The sequence below is a fragment of the Triturus cristatus genome, chromosome 3_2 (assembly GCF_964204655.1).
Source record: "Triturus cristatus chromosome 3_2, aTriCri1.1, whole genome shotgun sequence".
Classification (NCBI taxonomy): Eukaryota; Metazoa; Chordata; class Amphibia; order Caudata; family Salamandridae; genus Triturus; species Triturus cristatus.
The window spans coordinates 487,945,292-487,968,020 of NC_140584.1; the positions used below are offsets into that span (position 1 = coordinate 487,945,292).

Sequence of the window (22,729 nt, forward strand, 5' to 3'; positions counted from 1 at the left end):
TCTTTTGGATTCCCACAGCGTTGCCCTGAAAACGGGCACTGCAATGGGAATGCAAAAGTTCCAGCATGGCATGGACTGTGAAGTCCATGCCATGCCGGAACTTGGGGTGCAAGCAAACAGGGGGGCACATGTTATGCCCCCGTGAATGCATCCCCATGGTGGGAGGGCATGGGGGCCCTTAGGGCCCCCTTTAAATCTCTTCCGCACGCCTTTTCATGGCAGGGAGACCGCCATGAAATGGCTGGCGGAGGGGAAACTTATAATATGTTCGCAGACCGCAGTGGTCCAGCCTTGCATATTATATAGCCCTCTGCGCTACGTCACTCATAGGAAATGGCGGCTCCCTGGTGCAGCGCTGGACGGTCCAAATGACCAACTCTGAATAGGGCGGCCGCAGTAAAGGGGGCCTTCGTGGCAGCAGTTCAACACAGCAACACAATAGATGGATGATCTATTCAATGGCCTTTGTGCACAGTCTGCACTGTTGTGCAACTGCGAATTGCGATTTCCAGTATGCTCTAAATTCACTGATTAGCAAGGTCAAGAGTCAAATACTCAAGATATTCCTTAGAGCCTGCCACCCCAGGGCGGATTTTAAATACAGCTGGCGGTCAGTGTCCACGTGCATATTGTAAAGTCCCAAGGCACCTGGGATCTGCCATGTCCCTGAAAGGTCTTGTTTTTCGAGAGTGTTCTTCCTTGCTTCTTTAGTATGCTCTTTAAAACAGGGATGGTAATGGTTTGCTGATTATATTATCTGCAATAAGATTTAGTGTTGTGGCTCTGCATGCATCATTAAAGATTGTGTCAAGTGCATGTTTCACAGACCTGGTCTCAGCCCTGGTTACTTGGTGGTGGTACTTTATAATTAGGGCTCCCAGTTTTATGGTATTTATTATTTTTATTTTTTTTAAGCTCTGTTTATTTAACTTAGAGAAACCTTGGTCATGTGATACAGCTCTGCACCTTACATTTTCTATCTGCACCAGTTTTAACACATGTCAGTATATAATTTCCAACTTAGCGGGTAATGTTACAATACATGCAATGCAATTCTTAAACTGTACAGTGATCTTCTGGGTACGAGACGATCGGTGGTTCACACAACCCCCCTCGGTATACATTCCATTTAGTCCAGATAGCTAACCATTTTTTGGGACAGCCCCGTGCAACATATACAGTTTTGTCGCGAATCATACACCAGTCCATGTTTTCCTTCCATTTCTTTAACGTAGGCGAGGCAGCGGCCCCCCATAACTGCGCTATGTTGCGCTTGGCAACCATCTGTCCAAGTGTGACCCATATCCTCCCCTTCACGTTTAAATCCGTGGGCTCCCAAATGTTCAGAAGGCATCTCTTGGCCTCCGGCATCAATGTCACCCCCCACACCGAACTCATTACTCTCAGGATATTACTCTAATAGATTTGGACCAAGGGGCACTCCCAGAGCACGTGTAGGAATTCGCCCGGCATTCCACATCCTCTCCGACATAGCCCGTCCACACTCCTCCCCATGCGAATCAATTGTGTCCCCGAGAGATAGACCCTATGTAGAATTTTTAACTGTACCAGTTTTAACTTCGCAGAGATAGCCACTTCTTTGGGTGAGGAAAGTGCCTCCTGCCACTCCTCATCGTCTACTTCTAGGCCATCCCTCACCCATTTCTCCCTGAGTGTTGTGAGGGGATCGGGGGTGTGGTGGATAAGCTTTTTGTACGTGAGGGATATACATTTATCTGGTAGGTGCCCATCCAGCAGTCTGTCCTCAAGCGGGGACGTCTTAGGTAAATCCATGTCAGGCTGGATGTTGGCCTGAAGAGCATGGCGAATCTGTGCATATCGGAAGTGTTCTGACGCTGCCATGTCGTATGTTTGCTGTAGTGCAGCAAACGTCACCACCCCATCCCGCCCCCACAGGTCCCTAATGTACGAAATACCGATGAGGTCCCATTTGTCGAACCCTTTGGTGCGCCCCAGAGTCCCCACCTGTTCCATATCCCAAAGGGGGGTGGCCAATGTGAGTTTATTGGCCCATCCTAGGGCTTTATTGGCCACGTGCCATATCTGGACTGCGTGCTTAGTGGGGCCTGTGAGCGTGTACCTAGTGGGTCTGGAAAAAGCGACCTCGTGAAGTCACCACCCGGCAGCAACCACCTGTCCATCCTGTAGGCAGGGTCATCACCACTCCCGTATTGGCATTGGTTAATCGCAGCCAGTTGCGCTGCCCAGTAGTACTTCCGAATGTCTGGTAGGGCAATACCCCCGTCATACCACCCCAACGTGAGCTTTCCCAGAGCTATTCGAGGTCTACCATCCCATAGTAGGTCTCTCTGCAAGGATTCGACCTCTTTAAAGAAGTCCTGCGGCACCATGTTCGGATAGTTCTGGAGGGCATACAAGAATCTAGGCAGTGCCATCATTTTGAACAACGCCGCTCTCCCAAGCAGGGACAGGGGCAACTTCTTCCAGACATCTACATCCCTTCGGAGCCTCTGCAATGGAGGTACCAGGTTTCGGTCATATTGTTTCTTGACATCAGCTGTTATGAATATACCGAGATAACGGAAGCCTTCCTCCGCCACCTGAATCGTGCAGTCTCTTGGGAGGGGGGGGGGGCCGTTCCATGGAGCATGTGGATTTGTGATTTGCTCCAATTAATACGGAAACCTGAGTTTCTTCCGAAAGGTATTTATTTTTTTGACATTTCCATCTGTATTTATCCATATTTATTTTGGGTGTTTTGGAGAAATGAACCTGAAATTTGTATATTTCCACATTTATTTAAACAATAAACATGCAGGTTTCAATACTGTGAACATCCGCGTAAGATAAATCACCACACTTATATGAAAATATGCAAATTTCAGTATCAACCTTTGCATATCTACTGCTGTTAAATCCTCTTTGCTAAAATTCCTTTCTTTTTTAATTCCCTTACCTATCACTCCACACAGCTATTGGCCTGGCACACAGTATTTAGAATTACTCAAAAAGCAACCCAATTTCCGTTTTTATCCATATTTAATAATAAATACAGGCAAGAAAACAAATGTTATCTGTCTGTATTTATCTGTACAAATCAGTAAAAACGGAAATCAGGGAGCCTTATTTATCATTTCTTTTTTATATTCCACATTTATGTTCACCAGGTCAAATTCCAACTGTATCAGTGTGTGCTTTGAGGTTTTTGGAAGCCCGAATATTTTCCTGTAAACTCTCTACTAGAATGTTTGTGAGCTTTGCAGGTTGGGCGAGGTGGCCATAGCTTTCTATGGGTACGAATTTGGACTGGATAACTGTGCATATCCCATCTGTTGTTGGCCACTGTAGCTTATGATGTAATTTAGCTATACATTATTTTAGTTTTGGCTGATTTTTACTCTATGGCCCCTGCTTGAAGGAAGGCTTTGCCTGAGGCCGAAAGCCAGTCATAATTGTATTTGTTGGTAGTGGTGATCTTCAGAGGCCCGATATTCCATGGCAATTGGAGTTTTTTGCACTTTGACCAAAGATTAAACCTTGGGTTTTTATAGCATTGTGGTGCTATAGTCATGCAGGATGCTCAGCGCCCACCGCATTCCAATCTATGTGTGGACAAATATTACCAGGTCATCAGCATACTGTATGATGGGAAGCTTGAGTAATCCAGGTGTCTGTGTATAGTGCGATGATTGCGCCTAGTAGGTGCTTGGGATTCCCAATGCAGCCTGGTTTGGCCCCTAATATTTTCAGGCCGATACCATCAAATGCTGCGCTGTAATCTAAAAAGCACGCAATATAATTGGCTTGAGGCTTTTTTCACTGCTTTATCCATCGGGTATGAAAGGGCAATTATATTGTCGGTGGTGGAGGCCTTTGGGTGGAAGCCCGTTTGAGTACAGTAGTATATTGTTGGCAGTGAGCCAGTCTTCCAGTTTGTGCAACAGCAACTTGGCAAACACATTCCCTCTTATGTCTAATAGGGCGATTAATCTGTAGCTGTCTGGAGCTGTACTATCGCCTTTTCTGTGGATAGGGCATAGGATGGAGTCCCTCCATGAGTAAGGGATGCTGGAGGTCATCAAACAGTTGTTAAAAAGAGTATGCATATAGAATGACCAGAATTCAGCATCTTCCCTGAACACACTGCCAAGCAAACCATTTGGCCCTGGTGTCCAATCCTTGTGTATTGCTTTAGGGATTTTTACGACCCCCCCCACCCCGGACCTCTATTTGGCCATCTGTAAGTCCCTGGGTCAGGTCATTGAGGAATTTGCGCAGTGTTCCTGATGGTGACATACTGTCAACAAACAGCCGGTGTACATGAGCAATCCAGTGCTCAGCGGAGACTGCATTGTCTTTTCCGATGTTTTTATTTAGCAGGTCGTTCACGTGGTTCCAAAACTGTTGTGATTTGCCTGGTGTAAGAAGGTTGAAAGATACAGCCACTCTTCCTCCAACGGCTTTTGTTTTTGGTTCCATACAATTTTTTTTATGTTTGCTCCTCGTATCTTTTAGTTGTTTCGCTGCGAGTGTTCCTTTATGTCTTTTGTACTTTCTTTTGATGAAGCAACACTTCCCTTTACTGTGTTAGAGTTCCATACCCTTAAGATGTGATTTGCGGGTGGATCCCATTGGTGGGCGCAATTTGGTCTTAGCAGTGTTGGTGGTTAATGTGGCATGAAGATCCCTTATTAGAATCCTGTAGTAATGACTCGAAAACTGTGGATCCTGGAAGACACATGTTTTAATGACTAACAACTCCACAGCTCCCTGGAGAAATGTCAGTTAACGCCTCAACCTTACAATTTTACTTGGACATTCCATACTCGAACACCCTAAGTCATATTAGATGCCATAGAGCTACACATAACCAAAGAGTGCAGCATAGTACAACATCTCCTTTCTTTTCAACAAATAAACAAAGTGTACATACATATTGCTCAACTTATAAAACTCTACAATTGATAAAAAATGAAACAAGAAAACCTATAAGACCCCTTAACATTAAGCATAATTATATGAATCCAGAAAAATGGAAATCACAAAAATAGAATAAGGAAAGACACATACACTAAAAATATAAAACAAATACACCTGATTAATTTACAATAATAAATACACAGGTTCACAGTGAAAATGAAATAACATCTAAAAATGAATATTCTGCTACACACACCCACTACCATCCAAAATGTTTAGGTGGATTCACTCTTCTGTTACTTTTCTGTGTTTTCATTCACTTGAACAACATTTTTGTCGCTGGTCTTTTCTTAATCATTTATCCTGATAACTACCTGGTATAGGAACTTGTACACCCTGGATATATTCCACCAATCTTTCCTATTAACTCTCACAGCAAAGCGGTACACAGCATCCACATTTAGTGGTGGTCCAAATTTTGACAACCTCTTTGCGACCTTGTGAGGATGCTTAAGTCTAACCCAATCGCCCACTTGCACCTTGGGTCTTTTCTCCTGATCTCCTGTGATCTGTCAATAGTTTGAATAAACTGCCCAACAGAAAACTTTTGAACCTTTCGACTGCACAACAAAAAGGCAACCTCTTGCGCTCAATTGCAGAGTCGGTTTTCTCACTTGGAAGCAACACCCAGGACTAAAACCCTATTGTACATTCTTTGCCTTGCTTCATTTGGGTGATCATACCACTCAAAACCACTCAAACCAGCATCAACCGAAACAATGCATTCCTTGGATGGATCATATGGCGTTAAAATCTTTTGGCTTGCAAGTTCAGCTTTAACCTGCTCAAATTCTTCCTGACACTTAAAATTCCAAACAAAATTCACCCCTCTTCTTAATAACACTCTCATGTGTTCAGTTCTGGCAGCAGAATTCTGTATGAATATAGAATAGTACTGGCAAACACCCAGCTTTAACAATGGCCTCGATCAAACCAGGACGTGTTCAACTCCATCTTGCGAAATGCGATTCCCTAGATATTCAATAGAGCCAACTCCAAACACACACTTCCATTTGTTTGCAACAATGCCCATCTCCTGCAATTTATTCAACACACCCTTCAAATTCTTGTCATGCTCTTCTCTAATTTTGCCTGACACCAAAATGTCATCCTGGAATACTACTGTATTTGCCACCCCTTGCAAAAAGAATTTCATAATACGCTGAAAAACAGCAGTCGCCAAAGTCAATCCAAATGGCATCCTCTTGAACAGGAAGGTACCATTGGAGGATATGAAATCAGTAAGATACCTTAAACTAGCATCTAACTGCACTTGGTGGCATGCTGACGCTAAGTAAATTTTTGAAAATATTTTAGCCCCAGAAAACTTGGATACTATATTATCAGTTCTTGGTAAGGGATGTGAATCTACCCATATTTCATTATTTAAACTACGTAAGTCCACACATAGTCTCAAACTTCCATTTTTTTTGACTGCTACTACCAACGGAGAAAGCCATAAAGATGACTCAATAGGCTTAATAACCCATGTCCCACACATCCTTTTCAATTCATCAGCAAGGTCACCTTTCACACTGTTATGCAGTTTATGTTTGACTGGCATGACATGATCTCTAACTTTGATCATTTTTTTAAACCTCTGATGCACCCAAGTTTATCAGTAAACACCTCCTTAAACATATTGGCCCAAACTTCTACTCCACTTTGATTTTCATCAGTCACAAGGGATACTTGTTCCTTGGTTCCAGGTCTCGAACAATCCTTTGGGGTACCAACTTAAAATTGTAAGACTTTTCTTGGCTACATACACCTTATTCTGATTAAAACAATCCTTGAATATAAGATGTGTTTCAAAAAAACCTTTTAGCTCTATCTTCCTTCCTTCATAAGATACCGGATTTATATCTGTTGCTTCAAGCTGATAGTTACCCCCCCTTTGACGAAATAGTTCTTCAATTATCACAGTCATACGCACCTGAATCTACTAATAATTTACATCCTTGCCCTCTACAACATTATCAACGTAGGGATGCACACATTTATCCAAATCAACTTCCACAACTAACACCAGATCATTCATGGAGCCAATGACATCCTCAGCATCCTCATTCTTTACTTTATCTGTTTTATACCATATTGACTTTGTCTTTAGATAAGCATACCTTTTCAAAAGTACCTTGTTTGCCACACTTGCGACATGAGGCACTCCTTGCAGAACATAAATGTCCATTGGGAAAATGTGATGGAAGCCCGCATTTGGAATATACATTCTTTTGAAGACTATTCTTAGTTTCCATTTTCATTGGTACCAAATTCTTGTTTAACTTATTCAGCTTAGACTGTGCCTATTTTGTTCTTTGATTACTCCCACCACAACTTAATAAGTTTTCACTAACTCTTTAGATGCAGTGTGGAATACTTCTATACTTTTGACTATGCTAATGGTCTCTTCTAACAAAGGATTTTTCAATGTGAGCAATTTTTCCTTCACTTTTTTGTCTCTACATCTGACAATCTTATCATGTACTAACTGAGATGTGAAATTTTCGAATTCACACTCAGACGCTAATATGTGTAAAGCTGCCACATAGGCATCAATACTCTTTTCGGATTTCTGTTTCCCAGGTGAAGAATCTATGCCCTGAGACAACAATGCTTGCCTGTATATCAAATTGTTTTTCTAATCTGACCACAGCATCTTCAAATTCATCTAACTCATCTTCTCCTTCACCAATTTCCAATGGTGGCAAGTGTTCAATGACAGCCTGCCCCTCAAAACCTAAATTGTGTTCCAAAATATACCTTATGTGTTCTGCACCAAATCTGTTTCCACCAACTGCCCCCAAATATTTCGTAAAGACCCTGTCCCATACTTTCCACCTAACTGGTGGGTCTCTTGGAAGCTGTAAAAAGGATGGTGGTGGATGTACACTTTGCATACTGTGCATTTAACTTCACAAAATACCCGGAACTTAGTTAACCTTTAACAAATAAAGGTTTGAAAAATATCACTGTATACAATGGTAGACCACAAGGCAAAACTCCCTATAACATGTGTAAATTATTCTTTAAGTATGCAGAGAAATATACTTGTTACTGCTGACACATATTGGTTACACACGATTTAGCAAACTGTGCATGCACTAACATGTAAACTGACTTGAGATATAGAACGTGCTTAGAAAGTCAGGCAGTTAAAACTGCCTTGGTGACCAAACAGTGTTGTCATAAACTTCGCAAAACTCAAATAGTGCAATGCTGCGTGCACAACATAACCGTGCACTTGCTCCACAGGTACAAATGTTAATCGACAAAATCAATGCCTGAACTCACACAGTATATCCACGGGACCCCCACAGACATAGACCATGAAACTTTTTCTTTTCACAAAATCTCAGTTGGCCACAGACTTGTTACCATGCTGCGATGCGCTTCACTCTGCTCCTCGATGATGCGCTTCACTCTGCTCCTCGATGAACGTTTGCCAAAGCCTCCACACTTGACTCTGCACTTTGATGATCGTTTTAGTGTGAGAGACGTTCGTCATCTTCCCCAGTTGTGTTGTGTCGTGACCTGACTTACTGGAACGCTGCTCCTCTCCGTCGTCTTTCTATTTGCCTCTTGCGGTGCTCTCAATCCAACACGATATGGCTAAGCAGTACATGTTGATCAAACACGTAAAGGCTATGCAGTAAAAGCGTAAATCTTTCAATCTGCTTCAAGTTGATGGCTGAACAGCACACCTCTGAACACAAGGGTGGAGTTGTAGTCCAAATTCTGTCGTCAATTTTGCAGTAATGACTCCCAGACTATGGACACTGGGAGACACGTTTTATTGACTATTAACTCCACAGTTCCTTGGAGAAATGTCAGTTAAAGCGTCAACTGTACAATTCCACTTTGACATTCCATACTAGAACACCCTATGTCAAACTAGATGCCATAGAGCTGCAAAAACCATAGAGTGCAGCATACTACAAATCCCCCAGGATTTCTCCACCTAGGTCAAGGTCTGTATGAAGCAAGTTGACAATTGTTGTGCTTTTCATGAATGGAAAAGGAGGCTTCTCCCAGAACTCCACTTGACCCTTTTTTGTAAAGGGTTGGATGCTAACGTTAACGGGGAGCTGGCAGGTTTAACAAGGATGTGAGTAGTGACACACATGTTGATCATTATTGTGAAAGGATGGTGATCACTTTCAGTTCTAACCGGGATCTTATACTCAGTGCATCTCACTCACAGTTGGCGGCTCAGAAAGACATAGTCTTATGTGGATTGTCATTTGCTCTTAGAGATACCTTGTTGATCATATGTGTGGATGTGGAGTTCCTTAATGCAGTCCTCTAGGTGATGTTGATTTATTTTCTTCTGGTCTCCTTCTGTTTGGTCCAAGTTTCAAATGTTGAAGTCACCTCCAAGGATGATCTTGTGGCCAGGGTGCTGATAAGCGATTTCCCGTATTTGCTCACAAACATCCATGACGGCCTTTTTTCTGCCCTCTTTTCATGGGTTGATGTAAATGTTCAACACTATTGTGAAAAATAATTGGCCCCCTATTTCTAAGCTATGGAATTCCAGAGCTTGCGAGTCATTTGTGAGGGTTTTTATCTCTCTTACTTTAAGTTGAAGTTCGAGTTTTTTCAAAAACAGATAACCCACCAACGGGCCTTCCAAAGATATTTTTCTTCTGAGCGGTTTTGTGAATTGCATGATAACCTGGGATTGAGATAGCCACTGTGGTCCAAACTTCCAGGACATCAGCTGTACCCAAGTAGTCGAGGGCTTCTTTTTGTTCTATGAGGTTGGCTAGTCCTACAGCGTACCAACTAACCACCCTAATGCAGTATATAACCCTATTTGTCTTTAGTTTCGTGATGTTAGGGGCACTGCTGGTCCTTGGATGCTAAGGCTGCTGTTAGCCAGCCACAACTGGATTTCTCGTCAGATGGAAAGTAGTCTGAAGTGTTTTCACACTGTCTGTTTGTCAACCGGATTGTTTTCTTTCCGATGAGGGGACTAGAGGCTGTTTGGTTCCTCTCAGTAAGCTGCTTCCTGTACTAGGCTCCAGTTTGTCATGTTGTCTTTGTATTACCACGTGGGGGTACTTTTCTGCCACGGGCTCACTGGCAAAAATACCTCATGCCTCAAAATGCTTACTTTCCTTTAGGACATTTTTTACATAGCCTATGTTCCTCCAGTCTGTTACTGTTGATTCTTTGGGGCTAATCCAAGTGCTCGTTTTAAATTGCACTGTTTTTAGTTGCTCTGTTGTGAGGAAAGCTAATGCAGGGGTGTTTTTTAGCAGACTTAGGATGTTTGGTCTAGTTAGCGTGTCACACAACCCTCTCGTGGTGTATTCAGGAGTAAATATTTGGGTTCCTGTTGTGGGAGGTGGGCGAGGGTGATCCCCTTCCATGGGCGTCATGGGGTCATTTCTTGATGGCCTACTTCATATGTATCCTTCCAGGTCGTGAATTCCTCCTTGAACTTGGCATGGCGGATGCTATGGCCTTTGCGTAGCTTACCACCTTCCAGTTGGCGCTGGTCCCCTGCTGGTTGATTGCCGATGAATGCTCTTGTATCGGTTCCATTGCTGTTGCCGTGATAGGTACTTCCTCGTGGTAAGCATATGTACCTTTTGGTTTTTAAAGTCTTTTTGTGGATTTCAGTTTAGTAGTTTTAAATTTTCTCTGCGAGAAAGGCGTTTTAGTAGCTTTTCCACCTCTTGTGAGGTCTTGACGTGCAATGTTCCTACTAAGTTTTCTTTTATTCTGTCACCTGAGCATTGGATGTCTAATTGCTTAACTTTAGTGTTGTTGTGTAGGTGCACCTTAAGTTCCATTATTTGTGATGTTCCATTCTACCCACCCTCTCCAGTGGCAGTGACTATCTGAAGCCCTACAAGGCCAGTCGTGGTGACATTGCCTGCCTGCTCAGGGGCATCTACTTTTGTTAATTTAAAGCACGGGGCATTAGCAAAGCCTTGAATGGAACCTGAGGCTTTTATGTGGTCCACTAATGTCAATAGCAAATCCAGTTAGGTGGAAAGTTTGTCATTTGTGGCATTGTGACTCCCATCATCCTCTGACTTGCCATGTGGCTTGTGATGATGTCCAGTTTTTGATCTAGCATAGCCCTATTTTTAGCTAGAGTTAAAATACTTTGAGGCAGCAGTTGTGTGAGATCCACTTGGACCTCAAGTTTGTGTGACAGCCATGTCAGGGCTTGGGAAGCAGCTAATAAGGAGTTGATGGTGTTAAGAATCATGTCGGGCGCATTCAAATTCCTTCTGTGAACACAATTGTTCATTAATTTGCCAGGCCGTGTCTTCTTCTCTCCTCTTTCTAGGGTCAGTGTATCTTCCTCTGGCCCTGCAACGGTGTTTACCCTAAATGGTTTGTATGTGAAGAGTTTAGGAAAATTAGAGCTAGTTTACTTTGAGGCTCCATTGAAGGTCTGATCTGAGTAGTTGGGCAGTGACCAATGTCTCTCATTGTGACTGTCATTTGGACTGGAGCTTACCAACTCATCCCTTTCCAGGCCCTTGGGGCGCTGTCTCTACAGGTTGTATTGAAGATTAGTAGTTTGATCAATTTGGGTCGTCATATTCAGTCCCTTTGCTAGCCTTCGAGTCCGCCCCTGTTGGACTCATTCATCTCATTCGAGTGATAAAAGTCCCGTTTGTATGCCTTGGATTTAGTGTCTCCCATGATTGTTGAGGAGAGCTCTATGATCTCCATATTCATGTCCTCATGTTCAGCCCCTAGTTTTGGGCGAGACCCTGAAGCCCTTTGATTACTTATGTCCATTAGCTTGCTCACCTTCTCCTTCGGTGTTATTTCATAAGAGGCCTGTCTATGAGTAAGTGAGGCAGAAAGACCTTGAGAGGTTTTTCATCACGTGAGCTTTATTGCTTATCAATGGATTGGAGGGACTGCCTCGTAAGGTATTTATGAATAGTGCTGTAGCTCCTTGTAATGGAGCCCAGTTGGTTTTCATTGGTGCCTGTTGAATTCAGCCTTCCCACCTCATTCATTATTTGTCCTGGTACTGGTTCAGCCTGTGGCGAGTCCTCTCTGGGGATGTCTTCTTAGCCCAGGTTCGATGGAACTGATCGGGCAAATTGGGCCTGCTCACTTTCTCTCTCTCCCACATAGAACCAGCTCTGCACGTGACCACCTTCTTTTCGGCTTGATGTTGAGTTTGGGTGTTTCAAAGACTTCATGGGAGAGCTTCCAGCTCAGGGTGAACGATGATGTCTGTGCTCGTCTTCACCTCTCCCAGAGCCGCAGTGCCAACCTCGCCACTACCAAGGCAGCAGCTGTTGGTAATGTTAGAGACTTTGTAGGAATGGCTCCTCGTTTCCCCTCCATCACTGGTGTAAACTTTGGCTTTTAAAAGTCTTTGTCCGGTTTGGTTGGGTTCAGTTAGTCTTTGAACTTTGCTGATCTATGTTCAAAATGGACCCAGTATGTTAGTCACTTGTGGCAGTTAATGGCCCCGTGTTGTCTTTGGGGTCTTTAGTGTGCTCTATTTGGTCTGATTTTCTACTACAGTTTGTTTGGACAGAAAGAGAGAAATTGAGCTGGAGCACAATGTGTGCCCCCAAGCCACACCGAGACCTAGCTGGGCCGCTTCCATGGACTCCCAGGCTTACACTTGCTAGGTCTGTGCACAGGCCTAGGGTTCATGCGCTCTGAGCACTCTCATGCACATTTTGCCAGCATCCAGAGTCACCCCTGAGTCTGATCTTTGCTCCAGTACACATCTTTGTGTCTTTACCTTTCAAATCCAGAATCACTAGCACACTGCTCCCTGGGTGCTTTAGCGGGTGAGGTCAGGCTATGGCGGGTGGGGTGTCGAGGCAAGATGATGCACCACATAGTAAAATCAGGCATCAATAATAGCCCTGGACCTGCTGCGCTGATAATGGCCAGGCTCCTAGGTAGGGCTATAGCTTGCTCCACTTATCTATCTTTATCTATAAAGAAGCTCAGTCAGTTAAAATGGCAATCGCATAAATGTGTCTGCCAATGAGAAAATAATGGGCAAAGAGGACATTCAGAATTCAAGATTGTTAAACTCTACAAATTTATGGAGTCACACAGTATTTTAGGAAACTCACGAGCTCTTGAGAAGGAAGACCTGGGATAGCTAGAAATATGGTGTATAAGGAATTACACATTCAACAGTAAGGGGGGGGAGGAAAGAGGAGAGAGAGAGCTCTCTATGGGTTGTTCCCAAGTTTAGGTGGAGAGCAGCTCCTATATAGAGCACCCTTCAACACCAGTGACACTGAATTTGCTCACCTCAAATGACTGCTTTTCTACCAAAGTTTTTAAGCATAGGATTAGCAAATAGCCACCTATGCCGAGATAGAAAGGGACAAGGACTTTTGCCATTTCTACAGCAAGTCTTTAAGCGTAGGATTAGCACAGTGCCATGCACACCGACCAGTAAAATGGCAAAAGCCCTTTACCGCTCCAGGCACAGTATTTGCCAACCTGGAATGAATAAAAGCAACCCTTGAAATGAGTTTCAGAATATTGTGGTACAGAAATAAAGATAAAAATAAATATGTATAAATCATGAAACAAATTAATTTGTGTTGTGCTTATTGTAGTTAATCAATGGAATATTTTGTCTAACTTATTGGCGCCAATAAATGCTTATTTGGTCTAGCTGCAGTCCTTATGTACATTTGTAAATTGGAATGTCTGATAGTTCTTAATCTAGAAAAATCCTGCCTCACATGGCCCCATATGCAAAGTCTGTATTTTTTTTTTACAAAAGTGACTAACCACCCCATCCTATCTTTAATCTGTTTAAGACTACAAAAAATCCAAAATAGCTACAGCTGTCATCAGGACTGTATAAATGCAAAACAATGCATTTTTTCCAAATGGAAAAATATATTTCTGTATGCGATTAATAAAATGTTTCATTCAGGTCGCCTCTACTGATGCCACCCCTTGTATTCCACGAAGATATTTCCTGTTAAAATCAAAGACGTTTCTACAGCTGAAACATTGGGTAACAATTCTTTTGCATCTCAAAAGATGTGTAAGCTCTTGGGGAGTTTATATGAACGCTTTTCGTACAAAAAGTACTAACACATAACTGGAAATGTGCCAGGATTTCCAGTCGTGCTTTACATCAATCTCAGACACTGTGCAGGATAGAAATGAATTTTACTACCACGTTCATCACATTGATACCCTGGTCCACAGAATATAACACAACGAACCCATCAATGTAACCATTTCCAATAAGGGGGTACAAGGCCAGCAGGGCAGTGTGTTAATGGTGCTCCTAGGACTCGGCAGTGAAACACGCCCCCAGTCGAGGTGCTCACTGACCCAGATCCAGCCCATCCGGGGACAGCGGAACAGACGAGGCAACTGAGCAGAAGCCCAGATGGGGAACATTCCACATGGTGGACAGACGTAGAAAGGGCGTGTTGTGGTTGACTTAGCACAGATGTAGACACGTGTTTTAAGTCTGGTTCTATGGGCTTTTCATCTGTTTGTTGCTTCCTAGGCATGCCTCACTGGAGTTGCTTCTGTGCTGGAACCACTCGATCTACCAGTGTCTGGAAAATAAAGATCCGGGATGGCCTGTGCTTGAGTTTCATGTTAAGCTATGTCCACGAATGCCTGCTCAAGTACATCTGAACTCTGTGTTCGCACGTGACTGAAAGCTCAATCAAGGGTGTTCAGTGTCTCCACCTTCACTCATGCCTCTGGAAGCCTGTGCCAGTCGGGTCGGTGTCTGAACCCTGCGATCGCGTGGGAAAGGTTCTGAAGATTGTTTGACCGCCCTTTGTGTTCATTGATGCCTGTAAATACCGGCAATCGTGTGTGCGGGACAGCTCTGAGCCAGTTTTTCTGTGAAGGCATGGTCAAAGGGAATTTGTGTCTTAAATGTCCCATCGCTGTGATGGCCCACTTAACGATGGCCTGTGCCTGCACTCCAGGCGCTAACATAATTCTATAGGGCCTATTTACAAACGGAGTTTTGTAGTAATGCGAAATGCTATTCACAAACCTACGAATGTAGATCTAAACCTTCAGCTCTCCTATCCTCTCTGGAGTCAAAAGGTTAAATATCATTGGGCCCATTTTGATGATCCGTGGCATGTTTTGCTTCTGGTGGGGAGCTCTGGCCACCAGGAAGAGTTAAAGCAGGCCTCCTGCCTTTAACAGGGCTCACTTTGCAGCTGGTTTTGCCTGCTCCCTGTTCCAGTCTTCTCCTCTCCTGGCATCTTGCTGAGTCACTCCGCCACCAGCTAGCAGAGAACCCGCCTGCCGACACTCTCACGCCCCAGAGCCTCCGAGATGTTTTTTAGGGCACTTGGAGTGAAAGTGGGGTCCAGATCTTCCCTCAACTGGTCCTGGGGGGGAGGGGGAGCGCCAGGGCCACTGGAGAGACCCATCTAGTTCTGGCAGTCAGCTGAAGACAAGGCCCTTAGCAAAGCTTAATGTGGCTTTTTTTAATGTTTACTACTTAGTAGTAAATGTGGGAGGGACCAGGGAAGTAAATGGGAAAAGGGGCATACTTACTACTAAATGGGAGTGGTTTAGGGAGGAGTAAGGGGTGGCTTAGGAAGCGTTAGGGATGGACATGCGCCCACCCTCTAACCCAGAAGTCCATTGCTATTCACAAAATACACTTCTAAAGTTAGCACAACCACAAAGGGTACCACAACTGTAGAACATTACTCCAGCTCAGAGTTGGAGTAATTACAGCACCATATATGACCAACCACTGCAAAACCCTCCCATAGAAAATAACAGAGGTAGGGACTTAAATTAAAACCCCATAGGAAATAATGTTTGTCTGAATGTTACCTCCGTCAATACGTGTGAATGCATGATCTGGGCTTCAAATCAGTATTTGCAGGTGCTTGGTCTGCATCTGAAATCTGTGTTTACCTATACCTATGAATGTTGAGTTTTTGTCTAAAGTTAGCCTCTGTATGACTTTGGGTGGGGATGCCTGGCCAGTCTGTTGTCTACATTAACAAATGTCTGTCTGCCTGTTGTCTGCATCTGAACTCCATCTAGGTGAGTTAGGAAACCCCCCATTTAGTTACTTTACATTTTTGTTAATTCATACCTTGGTGCTGACGTTTACAATCCAGGGGCTTGAGGCAGGGGTCTGGCAGAAATGAGAAGCCATTGATATCACTGAATGCCTGGTCTGAAATCAATAGTCATCCAAGTCTGTGAATGTCTGCTCTGCGTCTGAACTCAGCATTCAGCAGCTCACCTGTACTTGAGAATGACTGATTTGTGACTGAAATCAGTAATCACACATATCTGAGAGTGCCTTGCCTGAATCTAACCTCCACATTTTGCCAATATCTGTGAATGCTGCCAGCGGTTGATCTGTCTGAACTCCAGCGTGATGGTTCAGGCAAAACTGCATTCAGTCTGCTTACTGGGCAGGTTTGATTCTCTGATGGTGCTGCTTACAGCCCTTGAGGGTCTTCGATTGCCTGGTATAAAATACGTATTTGCCTGTGCCTGTGGATGGGTGGTCTGTGTTTTAACTTTCCTGGATTTTGCAGAGGTGGTCTAACTGAGACTTTGGTAAGAGGATGTCACACAGGTTAAAGAGTTAAAGAGATTGTCTGGACAGACAGAGGTAAAGAGATTGCCGAGACAGAACGTTATAACTGGTTCTGGTTGCAGCTCTCTAGACAGAGAATCTACAATGGCTTTGAAGAGTGTGGCTGGATGGGGATGGGTGAACAGGTAAAGAGCAGCCTGTCTGGAGAATGCCTGGATGAAACTATGAATTTGCACAGGTGTCTTGTTAGAGCTCTGAACAGGGGGTGGGAGAAGTGGTTTTAAAGAAAGCATCTAGAAGGAACTGTACACGGGGTGTGGATGGGACTCTGAAGAAGTGGTTTTGGAAAGGAGCTTTTATTCCAGCATCTGGATGGAGCATCAAAGGTGGGCTTTGTGTGTTGATTTGAAGAGACAATCTTGTTTTTGTAAAGGGGTGTAGATGTGATATTGTAAGGTAGGCCTAAATGGCCCCTTGTTGTGTGGTATCTGTATGGTATTTCGAAAAGGATGCATGAATAGTGCTTTGTAGAGAGGGTATCAGGCTGGTTCTTGTGTGGTATAGTGCTTTGCAGTGAGTGGTCTGATTGTGGCTGATTAGTGGCCAAGACATCTTAAGGATTTGTGAGGCCCCGGGCAAGGTATATTTTGGAAGAACGTTGAATTCATTATCACTTTTTAGCTCCAACAAGCCCTCAGTATGCCACACAGTATTAAACTATATGTTGAACCTTCAGAAACAGGGCACACAAAAAGAGCTGGAGCTGAAGCGCCTGGTGCCAACTGGCAAAACTGTACCAAAGAAAGCTTGAACAAGGTTTGTTAAAGCCCTTTCTATTTGAGTTTGGATCTGTAGTTCTTTACTTGCAGCGACATTTAAGTGGAATTCAGTGTGTAACCAGCTTGTTACTCTCGTTGTAAGAAAAACGCGCCAAGGGTGAATTGGTAGATGTTTATTGGGCTTCTGTAAAATATTAAAATAAGATATATATGCACATACTGCTTTAAATTGCAGCTTTAGTTGCAGGATATTTGTAACCACAAATATACCACCCTTCATTAGAGCCATTCTTGCTGTAACAGTGAAAATCAAAGCAATGAATGCTCTGCGGAGTTTTACAATTCCATCGATTAAAATATGAATATTTCTTCGAATTTCTCTTTCATTACCTGGTTCCTCTTCTCCTTTTTATATATGTACACTTCTCTAGTTACCTATGATCATGCTGAGTAAGAGAAATGTGATGTGTCAAGATATAGTAGAAAGACAAAGACACGAAGAGAACAGCATAGCAAGAGATGTGAAGTAGAAGGAGAATGGGGTAGAGCTAGAGATGATGTAGAAAGATATCTAAAGTAGGGAGAGAAGTAAGGGATATGGAGAAATATGAGGTAGTCAGAAAGAAAAATAAAGAGATGAAGAAGGAATGTGTAGGTAGAGAAAGAGAGGTAAAGATAGGTATAGTTTTAGCGTAAGACAGAGCCGTAGCAGGAGGCACAAATAGGGAGAAGGAAAAGTAGAGAAAGACAGAGGAGTACAGAAACACAAGGGGAAAAAAAGAGATGCACGGTATACAGAGAAAGCAAAATGGGAAGAGGCATAGAAAAACAGGTCATTTAAAGAGAGGTATCAAAAAGAGAGAAAGTTAGAGAGAGGCGCTAAATTGCAGAAATATAAATGTGGTGTGGCGCGAAAGAGGCAGTTGAGAGACATCCACAAAAAAGAGAAAGAGAGGTGAGGTTGATACAGCGGTGAAGAGAGTTTTGAGGCAGAAAAGGAAGAAGAGACAGTGAGGTAGCGAGACCTATAAAGAAAGAGGTAGAGAGAAATGTGTTTGTGTGTGAGAGAGAGACAAGGAGTTGATGATGGAGGAAAAGAGGTACAAGTAAAGAAATAGAAGGCAGAAAGGGGTGTGGTATTTAGTGAGGTGAAGGAAAGAGAACAGAGGTAGAAAGAGAGGAAGGTGCGAGGTGGATCGGTGAAGTAGTGAATTGGTGTGGAGGTAAAGTTGAGAGGTTAGGTAGTGACAGAAAGAGCAGTGGGGTAGAGAGAGGTGAGGTGGTGAGGGAGATGTGAAGTAGAAATGAGATAGAGAGGTTGGGGGAGTGGTGAGGTAGAGAAAGGGTTGAAAGGGTAGTAGAGAGAGGTGTAGTTGTTGAGACATGGAGTAAGAGAGCTAGTGAGGTGAGGTAAAGAAACAGAAGAGTCTGTAGGAGAAGAGAAGTGGCTAGAGGACAGAGGTTTGATGGAAAAAGTGCACTGCCGTACAGAGAGAGGGTTGAGGTCGAGAGAGCGTTGAGGTACAGTGAGGGGATTTGGAGTTATAGATATGGAGATGGCACAGAAAGCGATGGAGAGGCAATTTCTTGAAAGAGAGGTGGAAGTAGCTGAACTTGAATGAGGTACTTTGGGTTTATTGAGAGAGAGGTGAGGTAGGCTAATGTCAGGTACACAGATATGAGAGCTAGGGAGAATGTAGGTACACAGAGATGAGAGAGAGGGAGAATGCAGGTACACAGAGATGAGAGAGAGAGAATGTAGGTACACAGAGATGAGAGAGAGGGAGAATGTAGGTACACAGAGATGAGAGAGAGAGGGAGAATGCAGGTACACAGAGATGAGAGAGTGAGAATGTAGGTACACAGAGATGAGAGAGAGGGAGAATGTAGGTACACAGAGATGAGAGAGAGGGAGAATGTAGGTACACAGAGATGAGAGAGAGAGGGAGAATGTAGGTACACAGAGATGAGAGAGTGAGAATGTAGGTACACAGAGATGAGAGAGAGGGAGAATGTAGGTACACAGAGATGAGAGAGAGGGAGAATGTAGGTACACAGAGATGAGAGAGTGAGAATGTAGGTACACAGAGATGAGAGAGGGAGAATGTAGGTACACAGAGATGAGAGAGAGGGAGAATGCAGGTACACAGAGATGAGAGAGAGGGAGAATGCAGGTACATAGAGATGCAGAGATAGAGGATAAGAGATAGCAGTTATGACAAAGGTGTAAGGTAGAAGAGGTGAGGCGAGGTGAAGGAAAGAGAAATGACAGAGATTATTTTTCGATGTCTTGAATGCCTGAGAGTGTGAGGGTTAAGGCTGGGATTGCAAAGAATGCCAAAGTTTCATGCTCAGATGTCAAATTAGAAAAAGAATCCCGTTTTTTTATGAACACTGGTTCTTATGTCACAAATTTCGACTTTCACATTCACTCCACCAGGGGGACCCGGGTAATTGACCACTTTGCCCATTCATTAAACCTCCTCTATTTGGTTGGGAATGGGATTGGGCTTTGAAAAGTTGTCTGGTTGTTCATTTTTAAACGTTTATATGGATGCTGCGTTAAATTATGAGTGTGCGGATGAGTCTTTTCCACTAGAAGCTTGGGGAGATTTGCATTGTGGTCTAGATGGAGGTTAGTTTAGTGCATCCAGATGGGGCATTGCATAGAGGTCTGCATGGTGCTTTGTGTAGGCTGGCTGTATGGGGCTTCGGAAGCACATCTGCATTGAGGTGTGCAGAGGTGGTCAAGATAGTGACCAGTGGGTCTGCAGAGAGCTGGAAGGCTAGTGCTGTGGAGAGAAGGGCCAAGTGATACTTTCAAAATTATAGGGATTAGCTGAGGAGGCTTGTATGGGAGTTTTCCCCTAAAACAATCCCCTTTGTGCAAGCCAGTTAGTAAACCTTCTTAATTTCAACTCCATTTCACGCCCCCACATGACTAAGGAGGCCATGGCTCCAAAACATTCTGCTGGGTCTCCCCAGCATAAAACTGTTTGAAGACGAATGATTGAATGAGTTTTCAGTAGGCCTGGGTGGACCTCATGGAGTTTCGATCTGCGGAATTCTGCGGGGTTACGAAAAAAACTATGGAAATTCCACGGAATTCCACAAATGGAAATAAGCACGATGTGCTGCTCGCGCTGTGATTTAGCACCAGGAGCTCGTTCCGCGCTGAAAAATCAGCACAAATGGCACCACGCGGCGTGCCAGAGGGCGCTGCTTCTCAAGTTGATTTTGCTGCCGCTCAATTCGATTTTTTTCTTGAGCGGCGGCTTCCTGACCACAAACGGTTGCGACCGCCCGCGTTGGAAAACTCTTGCCGGATGGCCTCCTAGTGACTCCAAATCGGGCTGGGGACCCCAAATCTCACCCAACAAGTTACCGTTTTTGAGCCACATGAGAAAAAATTCCGACACACAGCAATTGGCGGAATTTGCCCAAAACTCTGTCAATTGCGTCGGCGGAACGGAATATATCACTCACCCCTAGTTTTTAGAGGCTTGTTTCTTACTGGTGCTGTCCACAGTCCACGAGGGGCTCCCAGGATTTAGCAGGGAGGAAATATGAAATGCTGTTTGTTCCCTTACACATCCTCTCAGCCTCTTTCTGAAGCTGAAATCCTCTTCCATGTTAGTTTGGGTAGAGTCGGCTTTACATTGTTTGTGCTTTTGCCTGACCTCCTCTCCTTCGCCCTCTGTGCTGGAGTCCAAAACTGACTGTGCAAAGTATGCTACATAAGTAACCCTCTCAGCGACCAGCAAACACCACCAAGGTCGTAATTCCGGTAATCTAAGAGAGCACACAGAGGGTCTCGCTGCGAGCGTCCCACACACTCCCACTGGCAGTGACGTAAGGAAACCTTGGGGGCCCAGCCCCTTCTGCAAGAGATGGAGAGGGGCCCCTAGTAGTACCCAAACACTGGAGCTGAATAGCTGACCCCCCTCCCCCTTTATGCATAGAAGACTGGGTGGGGCACACTGCGGGAGGTGGAAGGTGTTCGTTACGCCCCTGCCCACTGGGAAAGACAGCATGCCCACAGAGAGCGTTACCTGGTCCCGTTAACACCACCGGGCACAAAATGCATTTTATTCTGAGTGGAAACCTGAGGCGCCGGAGACGTGGGATTGCGTCCACACTACTGACAGCCAAATATCAGGCAGCCTGGTGGATTTTCTAACAAACGACAGCTACAGATTTGGGGCTGTGTCTAAAAGCTGTGCATGAGCCCTTCATCCCGCTCCTTTCACCCCCAGGTAAGTCCATACCAGCCATTCTGCGCTCTAGCGTTTCCCAGAGGACTGTAGGCGAGGAATCATCTCGCTCAGGAGGATGGGCCGCCATGACCTATACAACACCCCCCCCCCCTCTCCCCTCCCCCCAGTGCTTGAAATGGAAAAATAAAAGTGCTTGTTTCTGAAAAGTGCCGGTACTCTCCAATTGAAAGTATTACATTTCTCTTGAGTAGTGCCGGTACTCTTCCTCTCAAAATAAAAAAGTGCCGGTACTCCATGCCGGCCGATTTAAAGCACTGATTTTCCCTGGCCCCTTTATGAACAGCGGCCTGCCCTCCTGCAGAGAGCGGCGATCATTTGTGCCAGGGCTGGCTTTGGCTTCCAGCCTGGCCCTGCCTCCTGCACGGCTCTAATTAAGCCAGAAGAAAATTAAATCACCATTCCCTGCGGTCTGTATCCGAACCGTGCAACAAGTGAACTCACAAACTATCTCAATCTTCCGTGCTGTGCAAGATGGGTTCAAATTGTGTAAAACTCGCCGCTCATAACAGCATAAATAGATGCAGCACTGCGCAAGGACAGGCGATGAATTCACAAATAACTTGTGGAAAGGCGCTATTGTCTGAAATTAAGATGCTACTTAGACTCGAGAAACAAAAAAAGGACTCCAAATCTCAGCTATGCAATGATGCGGGACTATACGCTCTTTCACTAGCTCATGCATAATGGAAGGTGCCATGCAATGCTGCAGTGCCACGCGCAGTCTTACCGGGTGCCTTTCTTAAGGGAGCGGACCAGCAGAGCAGGCGGTTCACAAGTCCTGGTGCCCCGAGCACCCCGTGCACACGTCCTGGTGAGGGAGACTCTTGACAATAAATTCAGGTGGCCAAACCAGCCTGTGCGCGAGTCTTGCAGCTTAGAGGAGTCTGAACACAAGTCCTGGTGCCGGGAGCTCCTTGTGCACGCGTCCTGGTGAGGGAGACTCTTGACAATAAATTCAGGTGGCCAAACCAGCCTGTGCGCGAGTCTTGCAGCTTAGAGGAGTCTGAACACAAGTCCTGGTGCCGGGAGCTCCTTGTGCACGCGTCCTGGTGAGGGAGACTCTTGACAATAAATTCAGGTGGCCAAACCAGCCTGTGCGCGAGTCTTGCAGCTTAGAGGAGTCTGAACACAAGTCCTGGTGCCGGGAGCTCCTTGTGCACGCGTCCTGGTGAGGG

General features: G+C 44.5%; 1 protein-coding gene across 1 annotated transcript in view; it reads right to left on the reverse strand.

Moving 5' to 3' along the window:
- The window catches only part of DENND2B (DENN domain containing 2B), a 1,065,289-nt gene extending 1,042,871 nt beyond the window's left edge, over positions 1-22,418 (reverse strand). The window contains exon 1 of the mRNA XM_085648132.1: positions 22,282-22,418. The gene's annotated coding sequence lies outside the window, so the exon portion shown is untranslated. The remainder of the gene's footprint in view (positions 1-22,281) is intronic.
- Between the last annotated feature and the right edge of the window lie 311 nt (positions 22,419-22,729).